The following is a 25,000-nucleotide window of genomic DNA, read 5'->3' as shown; positions in this document are numbered from 1 at the left end:
GGTTGGCGTTAGGAAGGGCATCCAGCCGTAGAAACACTGCCAGATCTGACTGGGCCTGATGAAGCCTTCCGTCTTCACAGACCCCAGTTGAACCGTCCAACCCATGCTAGCATGGAAAACGGACGCTAAATGATGATGATGATGATGATGATATATATATAGTAACAAGTGTAATTAAGATATATATAACCCTGGTGTTTAACGTGCAAATCACTTCTTCAGATATCCACCATTTGAAAACTAAAAAGTGAGAAGCTTTTTCATGGTACCACTCTAGCTGAAAATCCACCAAATATTCACAGAGGATGGATAATAATAATATATATATATATATATACACACACACACACACATCTTTTAGTAGTAACTGTTAGAAGAAAAAAATACTCAATAACAAAGTAGACGTTAATAATATAGTGTATTTTGGCTGAGTCAGTCTCTTGCTACTCTGAGTTTCACCTGTGGCTGCATGGGATATGCTTGAAGATCCTGTACACTTGCAGGTGAAACTCAAAACAGCAAGAGACTGACTCGACCAAAATATGTGTGTACACACACATGCAAACATATGATTTAACTATCTCAGTTTGTTAACAGAGAAGGAAAATCTGGGTCGAACAGCAGTAATGTTAATTACTTAACTCTATTAAAGAGATTAATTAGTGATGAGTAAGAGTATTGTAAATAGGTTAATAAAATGTTCACCACACATTGTCCATCCATAGATGTGCTATGTTAACTTTTGTTGATCCGGTTCACCTATCCACAAAACAAGTTGTTTGCTTCAGCTCTAGGTCAACCTTGGCAGAAAAAAATAATCTATAATCAGAGGGCTTACCAGCCATGACCAACCTGTTTTTTTTCTTTTAGGGATTTCTGGAATTACATTATCTAGCATGTCTTTTGTTTGAAAGAGTTAAAGTGTGATTCGAGGGAGAATTAGCTGTTATTTCTAGCAGGTTGAGTAGAGGTTCTCTCGTTTATAAATAGATATATAGAGATTATTGTTGTGTTTTAACCCCAGGCAGTTTTAATGAAACAAGTTTATGATCAAAGATATTCCAGCTATGACCATCCTGTTATGCTTTTCAGACAATATCTTAGATCACATTATTGAGTGTGTGTGTGCGTGAGTGGGGGAGAGAGTGTGTGTGTTTTTAAGACAGTAGGGCATGAATTAAAGAACATATAGCTATTGTTTCTAGGAGATCAAATGATCGTGTATAGGTACCATGATTAGGCACTGCTCATTGTTGTATTTTGTAGATATTGCAGTGCTGAGTTCAAATCCTACTTAAGTACAGCTCCCTGAAGCCAGCAACACCAATCTGCTATCAATCGATATTTTTATTTTAAGAATCATTAATCTATCGATTATAATCAATAAATCATTAATGGTAATTATCACTGGATAAATCAATAAATAGTTTCTGATGATTCAGCTAGATGATTGCAGTGTGGAGTTAAAATGGTACAGAAGTCCTGAAGTAGGCTGCAGGAAACTATTCTGAAGACAACCCAGGTAAATAAGAGAAGTTCTCTTATTTACCTTGGTTATCCATATTGTCGTGGTTGTGCATATTGTTAGAAACAGCAGCCAAATGTCCTTTAAATTACACTCCACTATTTTGTTAAAAAAGATACAAAGACACGAATTAGATGACATAGTCCTAGATAAATAATGGTAAAACTGATTGATTGATTGAGATTGAGACCCCCTTCGGTCATGACTGACCGTGCATTGCACCTAGAAAGTTACCCTCCCAGGCACAAGTCCAGGCAAGGTTGTTTATGGAAGACCAGCAGTCGCCCATGCATACCGGCCTCCCCTCTCCATGCCACAAGAGTTATCCAAGGGAAAGGCAAGGGCCGATACAGCTTGGACCCTGTGAGGTCGCAACTCATTTCTACAGCTGAGTGAACTGGAGCAACGTGAAATAAAGTGTCTTGCTAAAGAACACGACACGCAGCTCGGTCCGGGATTCGAACTCACAACCTTACGATCGTAAGCTCGACGCTCTAACCACTGAGCCATGCGCCTTCACAATGGTAAAACTATGGCACTACTAAGTGACATGTTGCAGGTTTTTAGGTGATTCAAGACGTTCTTTGAAAAAGAAAAAATTCTCCCTGCCATATCGTGTAATAAAAAACTTATTTATAAAATGATTACGGCATGGAAGACATGTTAGCCATTCAAAGACACATAAAGACTATTAACTTCATTTAAACATTTACTGTTGATTATCTGGCATCAAAATATTTAGTGTGTGAACTGCAAGCTGTTTAATGACAAGGATACATTTCACCTAATCTCTATTATTTTACAGTATATAACAAATCTGGCACTCAGTCAGTTGTGACGATGAGGATTCCAGTTTATCTGATGAATGGACCAGCTGGCTCGTGAAATTAATGTGAAGGTTCCTGAGCACTCCACAGACACATCATCATCATCATCATCATTTAGTGTCTGGTTTCCATGCTGACATGGATTAGGTGGTTTGACTAAAACTGGTAAGGTGAAGGGCTACAACAGGTTCCAATCTGATTTGGCATGGTTCCTATGGCTGGATGCCCTTCCTAGCGCCAACCACTCCATGAGTGTAATGGGTGCTGTTTATGTGCCACCAGTATCAGCCATGATTATGATTTCACTTGATGGGTCTTCTCAAGCACATCATATTACCAAAGGTCTCAGTCACTTACCATTGCCTTTGTGAGGCCCAATGTTTGAAGGGTGCTTTTTACATGCCACCGGCATGGGTCCCAGTTAAGTGACACCGGCAATTCAGTATGACACAGGTACTACTCATTTTTGCAGCTGAGTGGAGTGGACTGGAGCAAAGAATCTTGCTTAAGAACACAATGCGCTGCCAGGAATTGAACTCATAACCTTATGATCGTGAGCCAAATACCTCTAACCACTAAGCCACACACCTTCATGAAATAATGCTTAAGGGAAGTTAACAGTTTTTATGTTTGTGAATGGCTATAGTGACGAAAATATTTTGACAAATTAAACTTAAATGTTGAAGTGAATCAAACGGCTTTTGTGTGTTTCTTAAATGGCTTACAAACACCTTCCACGCTGCAATTGTTTTCGTTTCAGCACACAATCTCAAATCAAATCACTTGCTATGCGAGTACATCTCCGTAATATATATCTTCCATGCTACTATCATTTTAGTTTCAATACACGGTTTTAGGTTAACAACTTGCTTGGCAAGTACAGCTCTGAAGACCTTATCTATAAACATTCACCTAAATTATTAAAGAAATTACAATTCTGATATCAAATAATAAATGTTTTAAGTGAAGTCAACAGTCAATGTGTATTTCTGAATGGCTAACACACATCTTCCATACTGCAATCATTTTAGCTTCAACACGTGGTCTCAGATCAAATTAGTTGCCTGGCACATACACCTCCAAAAAAACCTATCTATAAACATTTACTTATTTCTTTATTACCCACAAGGGGCTAACCATAGAGGGGACAAGCAAGGACTGACATAGGTATTAAGTCAATTACATCAACCCCCGTGCGCAACTGGTGCTTAATTTATCGACCCCGAAAGGATGAAAGGCAAAGTCGACCTCGGTGGAATTTGAACTCACAACGTAACAGCAGATGAAATACCGCAAAGCATTTCGCCCAGCGTGCTAACGCTTCTGCCAGTAAGCTTTTAATGCAAAAATAAAATTATTAGAGAAATTAAAGTTTTGACACCTCAGGCTAAAAAGATCAGTCACCATTATCCGAAACACATCAAAACAAGATGCCCAGACTATGACCGCAATGCCACTGATCATATGTGTGCATGTTCTCCTCTCCTTTCTCTTTTCCAATTAAGATATCTCCTCAACAGCAAGACACCCATTTCTGTCTTTCTATCATCACGTAGCACAAAGCCACCTCCCTCTATACTACTCCTCACCACAGCTGAGGTGGGGTGGAGGTCTTTGTTTTGCTGGTTGCCTGATGACCTTGCTGGTGCTGGTGCCATGTAAATAGCACCCAGTACACCTCTTAAAGTGGTTGGCATTAGGAAGGGCAACCTGCTGTAGAAGACATGCCAAAGCAGACATTAGAGCTTGGTGCAGTCCTCCGGCTTGCCAGCTCCTTTTAAACTATCCAACCCATGCCAACATGGAAAGCGGATGTCAAATGGTAATGATGGTAATGATGATGATGATGATGACGACATTGCACATATTCTTCACAACAAACGACACACTGAAATAGTATGAGAAACAAAACAAACCTAATAATAAAGGGAAAAAAACTGATGTTGTATACAGCAGGTGTAGGAGTGGCTGTGTGGTAAGTAGCTTGCTTGCAAACCACATGGTTCCGGGTTCAGTCCCACTGTGTGGCACCTTGGCAAGTGTTTTCTACTATAGCCTCAGGCCAACCAAAGCCTTGTGAGTGAATTTGGTAGACAGAAACTGAAAGAAGCCCGTCGTATATATGTGTATATATATATATATATATATATATATATATATATGTATGTGTGTGTGTGTGTGTGTGTGTGTGTGTATGTTTGTGTCTCTCTTTGTCCCCCCAACATTGCTTGACAACCGATGCTGGTGTGTTTACATCCCCATAACTTAGCAGTTCGGCAAAAGAGATCGATAGAATAAGTACTAGGCTTACAAAGAATAAGTCCTGGGGTCGATTTGTTCGACTAAAGGCGGTGCTCCAGCATGGCCACAGTCAAATGACTGAAACAAGTAAAAGAGTAAAAGAGTAAGAGAGAGAGTAGTAATGTGATGTAACACCTGAGAATAATGATAATGGTTAAGCCGGTGTTGCAGCAGACACCTGCATGAGACTATTAGAGAACATAATAACACTAAAGTACACATGAATCTGACATACGACTGAGCTGAGCAGTAAGCTGAAACAAGACACAGATAAAAACAAACAAAAAAAGAAAGAAACAGCTATATAGTTTTCACACTGAATTCCAACCCACCAACCAATCACCATGAGCTAATGAGGGAGCATTTACATAATTGCTCAAGCTGCTAGAAATAGCAGGGGACTCCTAAATAGTTAAAAAAAAAAGATGTGCCGGTCATGGTTGAATGTCTTTGACTATATGTGTGCTACCTCTTTTATTTTATCTTTTATCTTTTATATTTTTACTTGTTTTAGTCATTAGACTGTGGCCATGCTGGGGCATTGACGTGAAGAACTTTTAGCCAAATAAACTGACCACAGCACTAATTTTTTTAAGTCTTGTACTTATTCAGTCAGCCTCTTTTGTCAAACCACTAGGTTACGGGATGTAAACACACTAACACCAGTTGTCAAGCAGTGGTGGGGGACAAACACAAAGGTGTACACACACACGACAGGCTCCTTTTAATTTCTACCTATGAAATCCACTCATGAGGTTTTGGTCAGCCTGAGGTTACAGAAGAAGACACTCGCCCAAGATCCCATGCAGAGGGACTGAACCTCAAACCATGTGGTTAGGAAGTAAGCTACTTTATTTCATTAAGATTTGTCATAAAGGCATTACAAAAAGTACCTTGCGGGCTGGACACATACATTGATGAGGTGAATGATGAAAAAAGGATGATATTGATGCTTCTCTAAAACATTATTCTTCTTCTTTTCCAACAGATAAAAACAAAACACAGTATTGAACCTCTTGCTAGAGTTTTTACAATTATTGGGCTTAATAGTCCATTACAAATAATAACATACAATAACATACAATAAAATATTCAATAGGAGCAGCTGTGTGGTAAGTAGCTTGCTTACCAACCACATGGTTCCGGGTTCAGTCCCACCGCGTGGCACCTTGGGCAAGTGTCTTCTACTATATCCTCAGGCCAACCAAAGCCTTGTGAGTGGATTTGGTAGATGGAAACTGAAAGAGCCCATCGTATATATGTGTATATATATATATATATATATATGTGTGTGTGTGTGTATATGTTTGTGTGTCTGTGTTTGTCCCCCCAACATTGCTTTACAACCGATGCTGGTGTGTTTATGTCCCCGTAAATAAGCAGTTCGGAAAAAGAGACCGATAGAATAAGTACTAGGTTTACAAAGAATAAGTCCTGGGGTCGATTTGCTCGACTAAAAGGTGGTGCTCCAGCATGGCCGCAGTCAAATGACTGAAACAAGTAAAAGAGTATAACATACAATAAAATATTCAAAATACAATCAACACTAGTCCATTTACAAATGAGGCGCTGAGCCTCTTACACATTAAAACACTGAGGCTTTTCAACTTCTTGTCAATTTTCCGCTTCATCATCGCTTGTGCCCATGTATTCCACCATCGCCCATGCTTGCTTTAAAATCAAGGCGGGCTTCGAGTCAGCATCACCCGGCCACGAGCGATATTCCTCTTTTAGTCCCTTCAGCCTTTGTAACACGCACAACGTTATGACCTCCACAGCTATCTGCAGAGGCCATTCGGGGCTCCTGTGTGAAGGCCAAAGGTACTTACTACACGGCCTTGCCAGCACTGTGTGTGTGTAGGTATGTATTGGGGAAAGATGCAAGCGATCACATGTACATTTCTATGGATGTTTGACATAGTGAACAGCTGATACAAAATCATTTCAGATGTCAGTGATCTATCAATATTGATTTTCTTACTTTTGAAAGTTCACAGGTATTTACAACATGTACTGCTTTTGTGTGTATATATGTGAGTGTGTGATTATACATGCATAAGTGCACACACACACACACACAATAAATATGAAATAAAAATTAGCTACCTTATATACTTAATCTAATCATTTATTAGGCTTATTTAGCAAGTCTGGCATTTGCAAAAAATATAATAATAATAATAATAGTAATAATAATTTTTAATCTCCTATTTTGCATTAGCCTTTTCCCCAATCTACGTTTTTTTTTTTCATAAAGGATAAAAATTGCATCAGACAAAGCCTTTCTACAATACTTGAGACACAAGAAGTAACTTTAAAAAATAATGATGCAATATGATTTTGCCACAAACCTCTTAGCTTTCATTGATTTCATCAGCCAGATATATTATTCATATATACAAAATAACTGACATCGTTGCTGTGTGTCATGAATTTTTAGTTATTCATTAATGTAGCCATCTTATAACTTTATAATTACCATTAAATGGTAATTTAATAACAATTCCAGCAGAAACACTGTCTTTATATCAACATAGTTTGAAAACCTCCAAACTCAAAGATAGTTAGACATAAACATCCACATACATATATATACCCAAACATACACACACATTATATATATGTGTGAGTGTGTGTTAAATAAAATGAGACAACAAAGCCAAGGCTATGTAGAGTTTTTAGGACATTTATAAAGAGAAAGTTAGTTTTACAGCTGTTTCTGGGATATTAGGGATATCCCTTCATCAGAGATGATATGAGAGAGTTAAATAGAGGGAAATAGAGTTCAATATAAGGAATTATTTTGGAAGAGCATGGATATAGGAAGTATAAAGGGAAATAAGAGAATAAAAGTAAAATCAAAAATATATGTAGGATGTTACAGTTGGTTCCATTATCCAAGGAAAGTGGTGTGTAAAATGGGCAGAAATGCTTCTTGTCCATGGTAAGTAGATTCCAATAGGAATTCATATTTTGTTATTAGAAATGGAAAGAGTGGAGAGATAGATTCCATGTGCTGTTCATTCAAAAGGGTCTTGTGGAGTGAATGAAATTTTGAGAACTTACTGGTAGGGGTAAGTAGATACAGAGAAGAGAATAGATGTGTATTTTAGAAGGAGGAGAAAAGTATTGGTCAAAATGAATAGGGAAGAGAGAAGAAAGAAAGAAAGAAAGAAAAAAGAGGAAGAGAAAATGAAAAAAGGAAGAGAAGTTATTTAAGAAAGAAAGGATGATTTATATTTCTATTTTGCTAAGTTATTTCACTTCCAGTCACAATAATATTTTATATGATTTTAAAAATTCCCTCTGCTAAGCACTTTATATTTCTCTCTACTTCTTCAACAAACTTTTTAACCATATAATTCCCCTCTTCACCTTTCCCTTCCTACCCTACAGTATGCCATTAATACTTCTCTCTCCCACTTTTCTCTCACCGTCTTTTTCTCTCCCTCTTTGCTCCTCCCTTCAACTAAGCCCATGATACATTTGGCCTTAGTGTATTATTATACTCCTCTCTTCTTTCTTCTCTACTCACATTTCTCCCCCCTCTGTCCCTCACTTTTACTCCACCTCTCACTCACTCCACTTCCACCTCTCTAACTAACTAAAGTATAACAGACAAACAAATAAGCAGATTATGTATGTATATATATATATATATATATATATATATATATATATATATATCAATAATAACAAAGGGTAAAATTAATTAATTAACTAGTAATCAATAATTTCACCAAGTAGAATTCGGCATGAAAAGGGACCATTTCTCGGTAAATTTAAGTAATATTTTATAATTAGGGCTCAGCAAAGATTTGTTTTACCACATACCGAAGTTTAGAAATAGCAGCCAGAGAACCTTAGCTTTAAAGTAGAGGAAATAGCTAAGGTTCTCTGGCTGCTATTTCTAAACTTTGGTATGTGGTCAAGCAAATCTTTGCTGAGCCCTAATTATAAAATATATATATATATATATATATGTATGTATATGTATATGTACGTATGTATGCATGCACACCCACACACATGTATACATTGAAAGTAACTTGTAACTTCAAATTTGACATCAATCTTGGAATGAAACTTGAGGAAAAAGACAGGAAATTCCTAAAATGAATATTGAGATAAAGAAAACAATAAGAAAGCACTGGATTGGACAAGTGTGGAAAGAAAAACAAGTTAATAAATAATGTGGTGACTGAATGCATATGCAAAGATGAAATTAACTAATTAAAACCAAATGGATAAAAACATATAGGCGCAGGAGTGGCTGTGTGGTAAGTAGCTTGTCTATCAACCACATGGTTCTGGGTTCAGTCCCACTGCGTGGCACCTTGGGCAAGTGTCTTCTACTATAGCCTCGGGCCGACCAAAGCCTTGTGAGTGGATTTGGTAGACGGAAACTGAAAGAAGCCCGTCGTATATATGTATATATATATATGCGTGTGTGTGTTTGTGTGTCTGTGTTTGTCCCCCAGCATTGCTTGACAACCGATGCTGGTGTGTTTATGTCCCCGTTACTTAGCGGTTCGGCAAAAAGAGACCGAAAGAATAAGTACTGGGCTTACAAAGAATAAGTCCCGGGGTCGAGTCCCTCGATTAAAGGCGGTGCTCCAGCATGGCCGCAGTCAAATGACTGAAACAAGTAAAAGAGTAAAAGAGTAAAAAGAGAGATATAAATAACGATGTAATTAAATCATATTAATCACAGGTGTGTGTGTGTGTGTGTTAATATATATATACTGTAATGCATCGATATATGAGTTATTTGTTTCTGGAGACCACTCCTAAAGCAGAGCAATAATTTCCCATAGTAGCAATGTTATAAATCGTAATTCATTCCCAGGAAAATATCTATATATATGATAGGCTTCTTTCTGTTTCCATCTACCAAATCCACTCACAATACTGTAGCATTAGGCTACAGTAGAAGACACTTGCCCAAGGTTTTATGCAGTGGGACTGAACCCAGAACCCTGTGGTTGGGAAATATATATATATATATATATATAAAGTTAATCCAAACAAGAAAACACAGAAAAAAAGGGAAAAAACACAGCAACGCAGGACGTGGAACAATTAAAGTATTATTGACGCTCAGGAAAGAAGGGAAGTAGGGCTTAACGTTTCGAGCGGAGCTCTTCGTCGGAAACAAGGAGAAGGGAAGGTCCCAAGGAGGGAAGACAGAGGAAAAAATATTTGAGCATGTTGAATATATATATATTAGGTGTATGTGTATTCTTATTTATTTTTTCCAAATCCCTTTTTATTTTGGGTACATTAAATAATTCAAGGGACTTAATCTGTCTAAACACATGCAATTCCACTTTTTCTTGAATTATTTATTATACTCTTTTTTATGATGCTTCCCCACACATTATGAATTGGTGCTTTGGTTCTCAGTCTTACAAAAGCTTATACAACATTTGGATTCATGTGGAAAATATTCAACTTCCATTCACAAAAAACTTAACCATTACTGTATCCTGAAAATTGTGTAGAAACCTCCATGTGTGTGTGTGTGTGTCTGTCTGTCTGTATGTACCAAACATTCACAAAGTGATACAAGTTAATTTCCCTTTCCCCAAAAAAGTGGGGAATTTCAAGTAGAAAATTTTAGTGATTAATTTATTCTCTAAATTCTTATTCCAGTTTGTGAACTTTCTGTACTTACCATTTGCTGACGTGGGTCATCCACATTTTTCACCAAATCTATATATATATATATATAATATATATTGTATACTTAATCTCAGTTACCAGGATAGTTGTTTATCGTGACCATTTAAGGTCAGAGAAAAGTTCATTTAATCTGATTGCCAATCCTAGCAACTCATGAAGGAAATCTCTACTTTACAGTTGAATTAAACTGAAAGAAGGTCAATTGTATGCATATGACCTCCGTTATTTTCTATTATTTAATATCATACCTGTACTAAAGGCGGCAAGCTGGCAAAACCGTTAGCCTGCTGGACAAAGTGCTTAGCAGCATTTCATCTGTTTTTATGGTCTGCGCTCAAATTCCTCCAAGGTTGACTTTACCTTTCATCCTTTCGGGGTCGATGAAATAAGTCCTCTTCTATTTTCCATTATTTAGTATTATACCTGTACTAAAGGCGGCAACCTGGCAGAACCATTAGCCCATCAGACAAAATACTCAGCAGCATTCTATTTTTATGGTCAAAGCTCAAATTCCATGGATGTCATCTTTACCTTTCATCCTTTTGGGGTTGATAAAATAAGTACCAGTTGAGCTCTAGGCTCAATATCATTGACTTACCCACTTCCCTGAAATTACTGGCCTTGTGTCAAAATTTGAGGCCCCTATTGTACCTGTTCTAAATATTATTTCCTTATATCAGCTCAGTTGATATCCTATCAATATTATATTATTGTCTTGAACTTACATGTTACAGCTCAACTTACTAGAAATTTGGTTTAGCTTTCTCACAAATCACATCATCCTATCATAAAGTCAGAAAACAGCATAGCTCCCATGACTTTCGGAAACATTTTTTCACGCTAAGAGTTGCTGAAGCATGGAACAGACTGCCGGCATCAGTGGTTAGTTGTCGGAGCACTGCATCCTTCAAAACATCCATGCTTCCTGAGATTCACCAACACTACACCTGATTTTCTCCCCTCCATACACACACAAGCATGTATCTGACTCATACACTGTTCGCTTTCCAGACATTTGTACATTACTGCATATACTTTATATGCAGTTTTGACAAGTTGTGGTGCACCTGAGCACTGTATACAATAATTTCATTATTATTTTTTAAAAAGAAGGACTTAATTGATAATGTGGTACTAAATACACAGTGTCTGAATAAAAGACAGGATGGTCACCACAGCTGACAATTATTTGATTTGGGCCAACTTGGTGAATTGACCAAATTGTTAGAACATTGAATGAAATATTCAATTATATTTTTTCTGGTGCCTGGCACTCTGAGTCCAGATCTCATTGAGGCTAACTATACCTTTCATCCCTCCTGGACTGATAAAGTACCAGTCTAGAGCAGAAACAGGTTACCTTAGACTAGCATTCCCCAACTTTTTTCAGCACCACTGACTGGTGACATGCATGACAATCAATTGATAGAGTGGGGGATCACATGCATAGCAAAACAATAAAATGCACAATATATATGTTTCTTTATTAGCCACACAGGGCTGCACACAGACGGGACAAATTACAAGGTAGAGCTTTTCTTTTTGGGGATAAAAAAAGGTGGGTTGGTTTTCGATCAAAAGGGATCGTAAATGGAAAGAAAGAGGAAAGCAAAAAAAAAAAAATAAATAAAAAAAATAAAATAAAAATAATAATAATAAATTTTTTAAAAAATAAAAGGAAAAAGAAAAAAATCGTTCAATAGGGATCACATCATCATCATCGTTTAACATCCGCTTTCCATCTGGCATGGGTTGGACAGTTTGACTGAGAGCCGGTGAGCCAGAAGGCTGCACCAGGCTCCAGTCCAATCTGGCAATGTTCCTACAGCTGGATGTCCTTATATATAATACATATATACTGCAAAAACACCCTGCAAACTACAATATTCTATAAAATAGTGATAAAATCTTAAAATTTACTCTTTCTGTGTACAAAATAATCCACAGCTCGGTGCTGGTGCACCAACAAAAAATTACCTTGGATAATTTAAGTACTATAACCCCACTGGATTAGCCACATCTCACATGACCTACTTCTTGAAAAAGAATATGGATCAATATAGATCAGTGGTCCTCAACCATTTTTTGCCTATGGACCTCTTTGATTCCTGTTTTAGTCAGTGAATTGGACCCTCATAGCCATTAGATATCTAAAAACTCCTATTTTCATAATTAAATATGGTAAGGAATTGTGTAAAAAGATGTTTAAATGTTTTGTGTATTGTAGAAATATAACCAGTTTATTGAACATAAATTCTAATAAATTTTATATGGATTCTTCCAAGGGCCGTAAGGAACCCATAAGAGCCATATGGGCCCTGGTCAAGAACCACTGATATAGATCAATGTTGTTTTAACTTCCAGTCTAGTGGTTGGCAAACCCCAACCCTCACTTCCCTACAGTAAAAACAAAGGTAAAGTTACCTTTTTGAGTGATGCCGACTCATAAGGGTCAGTTTCTTGGTTTCCTGGTGTATATATTCCCTACCTGGATAGGGTACCAGTCCATTACAGGATTACTCATTTTTGCCAGCTGAGTGGACTGAAGCAACATGAAATGAAGTGTTTTATTCAAGAACATAACACATCAAATTATTCTAGCCATCTGTTATGATATATATATATATATATATATATATATAATATATATATATATATATATATACATATACCTTTGCCAGCTCCACCCCCGACTGGCCTCCATGCCGGTGGCATGTAAAAAGTACCATCCGATCGTGGGCGTTTGCCAGCCTCGTCTGGTACCTGTGCAGGTGGCACGTAAAAAGCACCCACTACACTCACGGAGTGATTGGCATTAGGAAGGGCATCCAGCTGTAGAAACACTGCCAGATCAGACTGGGCCTGGCGCAGCCTACTGGCTTCCTAGACCCCAGTTGAACCGTCCAACCCATGCTAGCATGGAAAACGGACGTTAAACGATGATGATGACGATGATATACATACATATATATATATATATATATAATTGTGTTGAGGGCTTATATGGCTCTTTATTAGACTATTTTCCTCAGTCATTGCATAGTGATTGCCATAAGCTTTAAGCTTATATAAAAATACCATTATTATTATTTACAGGATTGAACCCACAATCTTACGGTCATGAGCCCAACACCCTAACCACTAAACCATATGCCTCTATGACTGCCTTACAGTATCAGACAGAATACCTTGTGGTGTCTGTTCCAGCTTTTTGCTCTCTGAGTTGAAGTACCTCCATGGCCTACTTGAATTTCTAGACATTCTCCATCATCATGTTTAACACTACCAGCTGGGCTTTGTGTACCTTTAGTCGATCTGTTCTATTACAGGCATTTAGACAGGTCATTTGTGTGTATTTTGCTCCCTTCTTCTCTCCCACTAATTTCGGGGGTCCTATACATCAGTGGTCCCCAACTACTAGACCACTGATCTGTTTTGGGCTATAGATCATTTGGTACTAGGTCACACAGAAAGAATAAAGTTTTAAATTCTTTTCCTGTTTCATTGACCATTGCTGTCTGCAGGGAGTTTTATTTTGAAATGCTACCTCTTCCATATGTTTCCCTTTTGCACACTTATCACAGTTTTCTTTCATGCACCAATAACTTAAACCTCAAGCTAACTGTAACAATAATAAAAGAGCTAAATTCACACACACACATGCATACACACATACATACAAACAAACATATGTACATACATGTGTGTGTGTGTGTATATGTGTATAAGGGGCTGTGTATGTGTATCTAAGCTGTGTCCTTGTGAGGTACAGCTGTATGTTCACACTAATCTATTAATCTATGTACATAGATGGTATATTTTAAATGATATATATGTACATGTGTTTGTGTGTGTGTATTAATATATATATACAGTAATGCCTTGATATATAAGTTAAATTGTAATTTTGGTGAATTCTATTGCAGAGTAATTACATGACCAAACAGAAGACCGGAAAATTTGGTTTATTTTTATTTCCAAAAATATATCAAAATATTTCTAGCCATCTGTTTTGATATATATATATATATATAATTCTGTCAAGGGCTTATATGGCCCTTTATTAGACTATTTTCCTTAGTCATTGCACGGTGATCGCCATAAGCTTTAAGCTTATATAAAAATACCATTATTATTATTCACAGGATTGTGAACTTGGCACTGTATAAAAAAAAACCTTTTGCACTGAAAGCATATAGAAAGTTTGTTTACAATAAAAACAAACACAAACTATTATAGTTCTTAAATTTGACAGAAATGGAGAGGCTGATTTGCTGGTGTAAAGGTAACACACTTAGTCGCGTTAACAAAGGGATGTGGGTTCATCTCACATGTGGATAGGAAAGCCTTCTTTTTCTGCTGAGGGCTTATATGCCCCTTTATTAGACTATTTTCCTTCGTCATTGCACGGTGATCGCCATAAGCTTTAAGCTTATATAAAAATACCATTATTATTATTCACAGGATTGTGAACTTGGCACTGTATAAAAAAAAACCTTTTGCACTGAAAGCATATAGAAAGTTTGTTTACAATAAAAACAAACACAAACTATTATAGTTCTTAAATTTGACAGAAATGGAGAGGCTGATTTGCTGGTGTAAAGGTAACACACTTAGTCGCGTTAACAAAGGGATGTGGGTTCATCTCACATGTGGATAGGAAAGCCTTCTTTTTCTGCTGAGGGCTTATATGCCCCTTTATTAGACTATTTTCTTTAGCCATTTCATGGTGATTGCTTTAAGCTTATATAAAAACACCATTATTATTATTTGCAGGATTGTAAACTTGGTGCTGTATAAAAAACCATTTGCATCAAAAGCATACACACACACACGTCTAACGTCTGATCTCTGACTCCTACCGAAATCAGACCGCCATGTTGATTCGTTAGCTCCTGCACGCATTTTTACTCTCTCCTTGTTTCTCTCCGTGTTTCTTTTCTGTGTATCTTTCTGTTGAAGAGCGTAGGCTCGAAACGTAAAAGACTTGTTTTATTTCCATTCCTGAGCGCCATACTAATACAATTGTTTGCTTGTACTCCACCTGCCTTCGTCTTTTGTTTATTTTCGTAAAGCTTTCTGTTATATATATATATATATATACAATGGGCTTCTTTCAGTTTCCATCTACCAAATCCACTTACAAGGCTTTGGTTGGCCTGAGGCTATAGTAGAAGACACTTGCCCAAGGTGCCACACAGTGGAACTGAACCTGGAACCATGTGGTTGGTAAACAAGCTATTTACACACCCACTCCTGCACCTATATAAATACACATGTGTTTGGAAGCAAGCTTCTTACCACACAGCCATGCCCGCGCCTATGTCCTCTTTCACACACACACACACATATATATATATATATATATATATATATATATATATAATATATATATATATACGGTTAAGTAATTGAGCATTTAGCTATATGTAGACATGCATAAATTCTATAGGTTTAAAACCTTTCATCGGATCTCCATGAATCGAACTTTCTTCAATGCAGTTAATCTTACAACCTCTTTTGTATCTACACCTTTTGATGTTTGGGAATTCTCTGATATTTTTTCGGCTGACGAGTACGAGCCATCTGTATTCACTGCATTTTTTGTAGCTTATTAAAGATGTCCTCGTACGAAACGATCGTACCGAGATTTTAATCCATTCTTGTTGCTTTTTTTCCTACATATATATATATATATATATCATCATCATCATTGTCATCAGCATCTAACATCAATTGTCCATGCTGCCATGGGTTGGACGGTTTAACCAGGGCTGTCAAGCTGGAAGGTTGTACCAGACTCTAGTCTGATTTGGCATGGTTTCTACAGCTGGATGTCCTTCTTAACGCCAAACACTCCAAGAATGCAATGTGTACTTTTATGTGCCGTCAGCACAGGTGGTAGTTGTGTGACACCAGTATCTTCCATAACTACTATTTCACTTGGCTTGATGGGTTAAATGTACAGAAAACAAAAGACAAGGACAGGTGAGGTGTATTAGTTTGACACTTGGGGAAAATGGAAAAGTCTTTGACGTTTTGAGAGGGAAAAATTAGAGGGAGTGAAAAAAAAAGGTGTCAGGATTAATGGTTCTACATGTAGAAATATATATATTTAACCTTATGCACTTTCTAAAATCGCTGACGAAGCCTAGAGAAACACCCAAGTACCTCAATTTCATCTACTAATTACTTCAGTCTGCTGGAGTGATAAAGGTAGAATGAGGTATTTTTGCCTCTTGGCTGAAACAGCTGTAAGATATTTTCCCTATCTCTATTCCTGAATGTTATATATTTTATTAATTACTGGTATTTTTATATATTTTATGTGTAAAGCATAATATGTTATACCTGTATGTATATTGTTGTAATTGTCATGTTAGCAAATAAATAAATAGACATAATATAATGTCTAAAAGTTGATGAATACCACCTATTGATCCCCTCCATTTTCTTATTGCTATATATATATATATATATATATTTTTTTTTTTTTTCTGTGTATCTTTCTGTTGAAGAGCATAGGCTCGAAACGTAAAAGACTTGTTTTATTTATATTCCTGAGCGCCATACTAATACAATTGTTTGTTTGTACTCCACCTGCCTTCGTCTTTTGTTTATTTTCATAAAGCTTCCCATTATATATATATATATATATATATATATATATATACATACAGAGTTGGCCAAAAGTCACCCAACAGTAATCAAAAGTCCATAAATACTTAATATTCAGTTTAATTTATTCATTCCAATTATGAATATTAGATAATTAAATGCTGAGTCAAAATCAGTTATTTTCTCAACATTTGTCTGTTCATTAGTGAAGTCTCATTCAGTTGTTAAACATAAATAAATCTTGGAATTTAATGGGTTTTGATTTAATGCCAAGTGACTTTTGACCAATCCTGTATGTGTGTGTGTGTATGAGAGAGAGAGTGTGTGTATATATTGAGGGACTATTGTTGTGTAAAAGGTGTGAAAACGGAGAAGCATGTGAAGAGAGTATAATGATAAAATCAAATGGGTGTGTATATGTGTGTGAGTGTGAATAATGTCTGTTTTCCCATCCAACATGGATTGGATAGTATGACAGGAGCTGACAAGCCAGAGAATCGTGTCAAGTTTGAATGTCTGCCATGTCATCGTTTCCATGACTTGAAATCATTCAACTTTTTAGCATTTAAGCCAGCCGTATCTCACCCAAATATTCTACCCGTTTTTATGTTCAAACTTGTCAGATCCAGCAACTTACACCTACCCTATAATAAATAAAAAAATAAGTGCACCCTTTTTTTAAAGCCTAGCCAGGCTCATGGGCCCGGTTTCCCTGTTTCTATGGCATATGTGTTCCCCAGCTGGATGGGATGCCAGTCCATCGCAGCGTTACTCATTTTTGCCAGTTGAGTGGACTGGAGCAATGTGAAATGAAGTGTTTTGCTCAAGAACACAACGCGTCGCCCAGTCCGGGAATCGAAACCACAATCTTACGATCATGATGCTGACACCCTAACCACTAAGTTACATGCCTCCACCCTACCCTATAATGTCATTCTAAAAACATATAATCACAACATCGAAATTTCAAAACTACAAGATAATACGTGATTAATTCAAAGCAATATGAATAAGTGTAACGTTTGACAGAGCAATCTGAATGCTGAAGGGTTAAGCCAATCACTTCACAGACTGTACTGGGTGCTTTTTATGTGATAGCAACACTCAGTAGATCACCAAGTATCTTGCAAAAACCCTTTAACTGAGGGTGGGTTGCAGTATTGAGGGAGGCAGCTTTATGCCAAGTGATGAGAGGTTAAAGCACAATAGAGGGACAAAAACAGATGCCATACAGTAGAGGAGATACATGGCTAACTCAGTTGGAAAAGAAACCTAGCCAGGCTCATGGGCCCAGTTTCCCGGTTTCTATGGCATATGTGTTCCCCAGCTGGACGGGATGTCAGTCCATCGCAGCGTTACTCATTTTTGCCAGCTGAGTGGACTGGAGCAACATGAAATGAAGAAGGGTGGTGAAGAATTGTCGTGGTGTATCCTTAAGTTACAGGAAGGTAAATATAAGAGAAATGGTCCAGAGGATTGAACAGGGAGAGCGCATAGTAAGATCATGAAAAACTGAAAGGAGAGTAGCAGATAGAGATAGGGGTGAATGCAGTGAATGGTTGAATATCTTTGCTTTTTTGGTTGTGTGTGTGTGTTGGGGGAGAAAGTGAAGGCAATAGGAGATAGCATAGGTGATGTGGAGTGTGGGCAGTGAACAAGAGATGCACAGTTCCAGGGACAAGGTCAGAGGTACATAGGGGTGGAAATAGTGGGAGATGAACATAAGTAGTGGGGACTTACATTGGTGGAATGAGAGGATGTACAAGGGAAAAAGTGGAGGAGAAAGAGCCAGTCAGCAGAAAATAAGGAAGTAAGGGAAGATACTGAGAATACAAAAGACATAGTGAGTGGTCCCAGGAAGGGTGAAATGGAGTACAAAAAATGATGGAGGATGGAAGATGCTCAGTTCCACTCTCATATAATTCCAGTCGCTGAGTGAATAGTGCTGTAGTCAGAAGAGTGATAGAGAAGTGGGTGTTAGGAAGAGGAGTTGTAGGGAAGAGATACGCCAGGGAGAGATTGGATGCAGGGGCATATTCAAAAGCAATATGTTTTTAGGGCCTCATTTTTGCAGCAATGGATAGGTTTTCTTGAGCACAGTAAACCATCAATCAACTCATTTTGTCATTTCTGTGAGACCCATTATCTCAAGATCATTCTTCACTTTCTCCCCATGCCTTCCAGGGTCTACCTCTTCTACAGACTCCATCCACATTTAGCGGTCAGTACTTCTTTATGCAGCAGTCCTCATCCATATCCATCACATGACTATACCAGCAGTCTTCTCTCTGATGTTTCTTTTTCTCAATTTTTCTCTTAATACATATTAACATTTTGTTGTACATATATACTGAAGTGAAGCATACTGGCTTCTTTTTTTCTCTCTAACCTTTCTGCATTCACAGCCCACGTTTCACTACCATGTAACATTGCTGTTCATACACAAGCATCTTACAATCTGTCTTTCTCTCTGGAAGAGAGGCCTTTCATTACCAACAGAGATAAAAGCTCTCTGAACTTTCTCCAGCCAATTCTTATTTTAGCAGCTATGCTTTCAGAGCATCCTCCTCCCCTGCCAGTTAGGTCAGCAAACTAACAGAAATTATCTGCTATTCAGTTTAGCATGTTAGAGGTAACCAACACTTTATATATAATCAATTTTACATTGAATATCTAACCTAAGAAGGCAAGTAAGTAACTGTCTTCCTGCATGAACAACCAGGCCTGTCATGTTTAACAAGCTTGTTTGTGATGAGCACCTTCATTGTTAAGAGAACTGTAGCTGATTTTCATGGAATACTTTTCGAAAACCTTCACCCCAATAGACGTCATTGATTGGTTGAAATTGCCGAAATGCAAGAAATTAAACAATAAATAGCTTACAAACTACAGAATTTTCTCAAGAAAGCCAAGAGAAAAAGATGTTTTATATAACACATTCTACCAGTATACGAAGTTTAAAAGTGTTTAGATACAAAGAAATTATTTTAAAAATCTGCTGGTCAAAGCGAAAAGATCCACGACCTTTTGTTTAAAAAGGCCAGTAATTTCTTCCCTACATTAGAATTAACATTCAAAGCATGCAGGCAAAAAGTTCATGGTTCTTTTAGATAAATATCTTTGAAATAGTAGTACAAGCTACCTCAATCATTATGTAAGATTTTGCAACATGGTGTTAGAAGAATTGTGCAGTTTTTATGATAGCTGACAAATTTGAGAAACATTCTTGCCTTCAAATTTTGCATGGAAAATCAACTATCAAAACCTGTAAAACGCTTCTTCAGGCTTTTAGTGAACATTAAAATAAATCTTTAAGTTGATCGTAAGTTTTTGAGTGGCATGCCCCTTTCAAGGCTAGTAGAGTGTTGGTTCAAGAAGATGAACATTCACAGTGACGGATCACAAGCAAAAATGTGGCGGGTGGGATTTGTGAACTCACCCATGGGGGGGGGGGCTATCGTCGAATTATTCTCCACGATGAGAATAAAGTTAACTCGTTAAACGAGTTTGACCATCATTGACAATTAGAAAATATGTCAGCAATGGCCGTGCGAAATTTTGAGAACAGCTTGCACAATCTGTCTCAGCAACGTTAAGAGGTTTTACAACAATGTAACCTTCACCTAGAGACATACTTCAACGAAAGTTAAAGAGTGCTTTCACCCCCTCTGGTCATAGTGTGCCGGACAACAGCTCGGAATTTCGAAGACTCTGCACTGTACTTATATATATTAACATATATGTGTGTTTGAAGACAAATATATATACATACACATAAACGTATGTGCAAACACACACACTCCATAAAGTATATTTCAGTTGTCGTCTCTTCTGCTAAACTTGTCAATAACTAACTTACTCTGGGATCGATAAAATATAAACCTATAAATAGTGGTTTCGATATTTTTAGCGGTTAGAAACGTTAGTCTTGCGTCATACCCAAACCAACAATTGTGGTTGCTACCCACCCGAGTGAGACAGTGAAAACTATTAGGTTCTTTGTAGTAATATCGTCGAATTAAACTAGAGATAGAGTAATCTGATACACAGCGGGTCATTCGCATTCGTTACATTTCTATTTATTAACAAACAGTCAGATAAATACTATGTAGTTCGGTGCTTAGGGATGGTGAACACCTATTTCACCCAGTAAAATTAATGAGTTAGGTGAGCCGGATGTCTTCAGGCAGTTGTAAAAGTACGCGAAGAGTTAAAGTTACCGAACCGTTCTTTGGACGAGGCAGAGAAGATGCAGATCGTCGGATCTCCTGATTTTAACGTATGTTGTCAGGCAAGCAGATATAGAGGTACAAACACTCACACACGTACACAGAAAGAGAGAGGTAGGTTGATAGATAAATAGATAAATACGGAGATAACCAGGCAGGTAAATAAGTAGTTAGACAAATAGAAAAGAGTTTATCATTTGATTGCATAGTTGTTGCATTTAGAATTATATTTTAAAATAATAGAGTATTTTTTTTCCTTGCGAAATGATAAATTAATTTAGTAATAATGTGTCATACACACACACAATGTATAGATGGTTTCTAAAAGTAGTAACCTAGTTACGATATTTCGATTAGATGGTTTCTAAACGTAGTAGCCCAGTTAGAATATTTCGATTATTTCAAACTTGTGCAGATTAGTTACAACTACTTAGTACTTGCTACAACATTAGTAGTAGCTGGGACGGTTTTAGATTACACTTGGGATGAAAGCGAGCTTTTCTACACGTGACACTGTCAGGTGAACACAACGATTGCGTTTATATATCGATTGATCTTAAAGTCTTCCCATCACCCACCTTTCATATAACACCGTCAAAGATTAATAAATCACGTTTCTTTTTCTCTTTCTTTTTTTGTTTTGGTAGCATGTTTTATATATTATTAATTATACATATATAGAGCAGCAGGGGTGTGGAGATAAATACGGCATAATCTCGATCTTTTAAAAAACCGCAGACAAATTCTCTCTCCCCATCTAAAAAAATCACAGCCTTGCCTTAAAATACACATGCATACATTGGACATCGTAGTTCTAGACAGATAGATAGATAGATAGATAGATAGGGAGATAGAGAAATGGAAAGGATGAAACGTATACATGTCATCTTTTTGTAAATCTATAGAATTATTTTAGAAAATTCCATAGCTGGAATTGCTTTTGATCTTAGGAGTACTCAACGAGGGCTAGAATCAATAACAAACATACTAGTGGACTAGGATATCTACACTGTCGCTCGATCTGCTATAAATAGTAACTGTATCTCCCTCAAATAACCCTCTACTGTTAAATAAGGACATTGCCCGAAAAGGAAATTAGAAAGAAAAAAAAAGACAGGATGGTGATGATGGTTTGAATAGATTTCGTTATAGTTCTGCTTAAATGCTTGACTTGAGGCTAATAACAACAGCAGTATATCTATCTACTCTCTATCTATCTATCTATCTATCTATCTACCTATATATATATATCGTAAAATTTATTTGCCAGCGTAAGGTGACAGTCCTGCGTAGGACCATGTAATTACTTTTTAACCCCCCAGGAAAACATCTTTTCCAGCTGGTCATCGACACACAATGTGTCTGAAATATACGGTGAGCAAGGGAGCAGCATATATATATAATCTTTACTAAGTAGTTATGCTTCAAAATTTGCAGCAGGTAATAATTAATTAATAAGTTTAGCAAGGCATCCAGAGAACTTCTTCGATGGAGTAAACAAACTAACTATTCACAATGATTTTTCCAGCTTCAGTCGGCACTGTACATTTTTTTTTTTTTTTTGACATTTCACTTAAAAGACATTATCTACGCAATTATATTGAACAAACTTAAAACATAAATATCTCAAACTGTTCGGCTGACCTAAAATCAGATTTAATTGTACTTCAGTGTAGAGATTTGTTTAGCTAATACAATATATATTATTGCCATGATTAAATTGTATTAGTCCTCCCTAGCCACCCCGGTTAATTCTTCAAAGGTCATGTCACACAATCAAAACCACTCCAGTTTGTCTTGTCCCAACAGAGCCAAGTCTCTAAACTGAAACTTGTTTATTCCTGTAGAAGTAATTATGCTATGAATTTATCTTTTATATATATATATATATATATATATATATATATATATATATATAATATATATATATAAAGTTAATCCAAACAAGAAAACAAAAAAGACAACAACGCAAGGAGGTGGAACAATTAAAGTATTATTAGGCGCTCATATATATATATATATATATTATATATATATATATATATATATATATATATATCTCTCAATCTTTACTCCGATTTTGTCATTGATGATCTGCGAATGATTGTGCATGTGTATGTATGTATGTGTGTATGTCCATCTGCGTGAGTGTATACGTGTGTGTGTGTGTGTGTGTGTACATACACATATATGCAATTGTTTTATATTATAGTCTTTGAAAACCTTCCACCACGTTCGATATTTGTGTGTGTGTGCATGGTAATAGCATTGTTTTGCATAAAGACAGCAAGTTCATTTTGTATCACCAAATGAAAGCTATCACATAATTATAATGTTTTGTGTTTTTTTATCACTTCCATCAAAACAGCACGTAAACAGTTTTAAAAAAAACAAGCCCTAACAGGCTTAGCAATCGAGAACAAAGATTCGCGATTAGACAAAAACATGGAATGCGGAAAAATAAAAATAAAACACACACAGAGAGAGCACAAACGATTTTTTTCAAATGTCAGACGTTGTAACAATAAACAGAACTAGTAAGGTGTGGAAGGAATCAAACTCTACCCATATTTAGTCAGTGCTGTTGGCAAGAGCCGCTTCAAATTGTAACTTCCATAATTCGATCAAACCTTAACGAGAGACCAGTCATTTTTTTTTTAAATCAATATCTTTTTTTAAATGTTAGAATAGAATCGGATCCTAAAAACTTCTCAAACAAACGTTTCATCGCTTGGAATAAACATTATCAATAAAAAGTAACAATAAAACCTACATGATAATTTATATTTCATAATTATGACCGGTTATATACATGTATATACGTTAGTTGTATCTTACCTGTGTGACTCTGGTTCTGTTTCAGCAGGTTAATTAAAACTTTTGTTGGTCTCCTTTCTTTAAGCTATACACAGATTCGCTTACTATGATAATTAATATAACTTATAAATGAAATATAAAAGAGTTTGTCATCGATTCTTAATGAATATTCGCATTAATATGAACTTCTTTCTTTGCACAGGGTAAATAGATACAACATCCGAAGTCAACGTGTTTCGTTCGTTAGTTAAGAGAGAAACTATGACAGCACATGCAGTGAAGGTATTTAGGAAAAAAGTAGGTAGGTAGGCCGATAGGTAGTGGTTGAACACATCACCTATTTCAAGCCTTTCTTCTCAAGTAAACAACTACGAAATAGGAACGTGACCAAGTTATCTCCGTAATGCTTTAGATTATGATTAACAACGAACGGCTGACAGAAGTTTCCACCAACGCACCTGAGCCTCACTTTAACAATATCGTTTATTTGAAATTAAAATAATAATAAGAATAATAAAAAATCTTGCTTGTTAATAAACTAAGTGGTTACTACTTCAAAGTAAATAAAAAGAAACCCTATTAGTAATTTAAACGACTGGGCCACGCGGTCGTTTAAATTATCAGTAAAATATGTGTATGTGCACACGCACACACAGACTAATACATACATACATAAAAATATGTATGTATGTATGGCATAACTACAGATTAGTGCCTCTACCGATACTCTGTTTCCTTATAACTTTCTGGAAAATGTATATTTTTAAATTAAATTTTGCAGAGTTATTACATACCTAACAGTGTATATTACAATTATGCTGATAAAATTTAGGGGAAAAAATTTCTTTTTTTTTTTACTTGAAGATTTTGGTTCGTTCTTCCCAGCACCGCCCTGACTTTGTTACCAGCAATTTCTATAAATTTAACATCTCTCCACCCCACCTTTCTCTCTCTCTCTCTCTCTCTCTCTCTCTCTCTCTCTCTCTCTCTCTTCTCTC

General features: G+C 36.6%; 1 protein-coding gene across 4 annotated transcripts in view; it reads right to left on the bottom strand.

Annotated features, from left to right (window-relative positions):
* Positions 1–25,000, bottom strand: part of LOC115223451 (mitogen-activated protein kinase kinase kinase 21) — a 93,911-nt gene that overhangs the window by 64,587 nt on the left and 4,324 nt on the right. For 2 of the 4 annotated variants that reach the window (XM_036512574.1, XM_036512575.1), the window contains exon 1: positions 24,024–24,459. The exons of 1 other annotated variant lie outside the window; for it this stretch is intronic. The gene's annotated coding sequence lies outside the window, so the exon portion shown is untranslated. Of the gene's footprint in view, positions 1–24,023; positions 24,460–25,000 lie in introns of those variants that run through there. One more of the 4 variants, XM_029794024.2, reaches the window with a different exon arrangement.

The sequence above is a fragment of the Octopus sinensis genome, linkage group LG23 (assembly GCF_006345805.1).
Source record: "Octopus sinensis linkage group LG23, ASM634580v1, whole genome shotgun sequence".
Classification (NCBI taxonomy): Eukaryota; Metazoa; Mollusca; class Cephalopoda; order Octopoda; family Octopodidae; genus Octopus; species Octopus sinensis.
Note: the sequence above shows the minus strand (reverse complement) of the source record. Positions and strands in the feature narration are given on the sequence as shown.